The sequence below is a fragment of the Triticum dicoccoides genome, chromosome 6B (genome assembly GCF_002162155.2).
Source record: "Triticum dicoccoides isolate Atlit2015 ecotype Zavitan chromosome 6B, WEW_v2.0, whole genome shotgun sequence".
Classification (NCBI taxonomy): Eukaryota; Viridiplantae; Streptophyta; class Magnoliopsida; order Poales; family Poaceae; genus Triticum; species Triticum dicoccoides.
The window spans coordinates 397,668,056-397,671,231 of NC_041391.1; positions in this window are offsets into that span (position 1 = coordinate 397,668,056).

Sequence of the window (3,176 nt, forward strand, 5' to 3'; positions counted from 1 at the left end):
CACACGCATGAATGTGTATGCAAGAATCCCTCCATCGAATCGAAGTGGCTAGTACAACGACATGTCATGAACCGATCTCGCTCAGCTTCTGGGTCTTTGCAGGAGGTGTAACAGGCTCTTCCTCCTCTTCCTCTTCTGATTCCCTGACCATAGAAGGCTTGCAAATGACTCTGGTCATAGTCTTCTTGACTCTTTCTTTCCATTTCTTTCCTCCAACAGCCTCTTCTTCTCTTGGTTCAAGAGTGAACTCCATAGATTCCTGACTGGAGGCTCTGGCTTTGGACATGGGCACTATCTAAGCAGGAGCTTTCTTCTTCAAGCCAGGCCTGGTGGAGGCAGCTGCACCAAATTCCTTCTTGACAACTTTCTTCTTTGAGGTTACCTACTCAACTTCAAAATCCTCATCCTCTGAGTCTGTGGTTCTCTTCTTCGTTTGCCTGACAGTGGCCTTAGGAAGATTGCTTGGAGTGCTTCCGCTTCCTTCATTAATGCTTCTACTGGAGGGAGTAGTGCCCTTACTCAGATTTGCCTGCTCCTCTGACCTGTTCTGGCTATCACTGTTGTCTGACATCTCTAAAACTGTCCCTATGAATAGATTGGTATAGGTAGAGTGGGTGAGCATCACAAAGCACAACTATTTTGGCAAAAAGTTAACACAAAAAACTTAATTTAAGTTTTCTACAGAAAGCATTTTAGAGCTACCGATTTATCCAACTCAGTGACACTGAAGCAACTGCAGAGTCTAAACATGTGATTTCCGTCAGATCGAGAAGCAGTTCGGTGACTCCGAGATGCTAGGGTTTCACAAAGTTAGTGGTTTTGGTCACACCGATTCATATACTTCGGTCAGACCGAGTAGTACATGTGCAATGGCTTGAACCAAATCGGTGAGACCGAGACTTTCAGATCGGTTGGTCCGAGATGAATTCGGCGGAAACCTAACCCTAAGTTTTTGCATTAAATCTAATCTAAAGGAAGTTTTAGGTGGATAGATTAATCTAAATCGTGGCTAGAAACTTGGCATTGATCTTTGTGAAAGAATTGGAGTAAAACATAGCACAAAGAGGTCGAGTCCGTACCCTAACTTGGCGGCGAACTCGCTACGGCGACAACGGTGGTGCAGATTCCCGTTGACAGCGGCGGAGACCAGCAGCAGGAGGTTGCTGGCGACGAGGAGACGATCCGGAGACCTGGAGGGGCAGCAGAGCTGGGCAGGCGCGGTTGGGAGTTTGAAGAAATTTCCAAAGTCCAACCCGCAGAGTATATATACCCAGTCACTATCGGTGGGACCAAGTGGAACAAATCGGTGGCACCGAGATGCAAAACTGTGAGTAGTTACTGCAACCCCTTGTGACCGAACTGTTATAATCGGTTGCACCGAGGTGAAAACCTATATCAACCTAATGATTTCGGTGAGGTCGAGTATGGTGGATCGGTCTGACCGAGATGCATTAAGAGGTTTTCGAAGTTTAAGTCCTTGACAGAACAGTGGCTCCGAGTGCTCCTCACCCGGAGAATCCGAATTCAACTTGTTCAAACTTTGTGATTTAGCAAGAATAGAGTTTGAGACGAGAAAATCATAGATAGCTAGAGGGAGTACTTAGGCATTCTTCTCCATCCATTTGGCAAAAATAAAAACCAAACAATCAAAGCAACAAATGGATGTCCTTGAATGGAGAAAGTTATGCAACCAACATTCTCACTCAATAAGATAGCAAATGAAATATGTGGCAAAGCATGCACAAACACTCTAGCATCTATTAAGCAATTGGCGATGACTAGGTCATCTATATATGAGTATATTGACTTAGGATTCAAATTAGAACATTTGATCATAGGTCATACTCTTTGTTTAAGCACAAGTGGGTTACCACTTTTACATAAAGCATTGTTGTGCTCACACTATTAGAGTTGCTTTAGCTCAATTCTTACAGTAAAGCTCCTCCTAGATGTGATATCCCCTTTTAGAGGGATGAACTAACCTTGGGTTTTGTCGATGATGACTTCATGTAGATGCTGAAAATGTGGATGCTCAATATTGATGTAGGTCATTTGGAGCAATCCATTGGAGTGAGTTGCACTTTCAATACCTACATGGGTTAGTCCCACAAGGAACACACAAGGATATCCATAGACATAGAGTGAAGTACACATATGATGATGTCCATGAAAGCATTTGGTTACCTTGTCCCTTGACTTACCAACAACAGGGTTTGTGACTCCTTGAACTAGTGCAAGATGTGGAAGTTGATTACACTCGTCCTTGCCAATATGAATATGAGTGAAATATGTCGGCGGAGTCACCCTCAAGAACCCTCAAGAACTCTCTAGTTCTTCTTTGGGATCCACATCAACTTGATGGGAATCCTTGGAGTTGTAGTAGTACTTGATGAAGTAGAACTTGATGTGGTCTTGGGAACCCACTTGACCAAGGCCTTTGGAGCTTCTTCAAATGCATCAATCTCCTCTTGAAGCATGTCCTTGCCTTTTAGCTTGTGGTCTTGTGGTGGAAGATCATCTTGAGCTTGTAGGAAGTAGGGTCATACTTCTCTTGTTGAGGAACACATTCTGTCTTGGGGTATTGATCTTCTTCCCACTCAACTCTATTGGCATTGAACTTTCGTTCAAAACCAACACCTTAATTCTTCCGGTGCCCTCCTTGCTTGTGTACAATTTCCTTAAATTGCTTACTTCCGGCAAGGCTCTTGTAAACACCTTTCTCTATAATTCCCTTCAATAAGCTATTTTCTTGCTGAAGTGTAACTTGGCTAAGAGAATCATTAGTTGAATCAAGAGAACTACTAGAAAAAGAATCTTTCTTACTCTTGTTGCTAGATTTTACTTGTGGCATGTAAGTAGATAAGAGTAAACGCTTGGCAATGTAAGAAGAACTTTTCTTCCGAAGATCATCATTGATTGCTTTTAAGAACCCATGCTCTTGATCTAAGTTGAGCTTTTCAAAGCGTAGCTTCTCATGAGTTTTTATAAGTTCTCGATGATCCTCCAAAGTAGTTTCATGAGCTAACTTAAGAGTGTTTAGTTCTTTAGTTAGACGCTCAATCTCCTTCTTATCATTGTCATTTGTTTCATCTTGATTAACATGATTGATAGCAATTTCATCATAGTTTTCATCACTAGCATTGTCAACAAGCAAATCATCATCACCTAGCAAATCA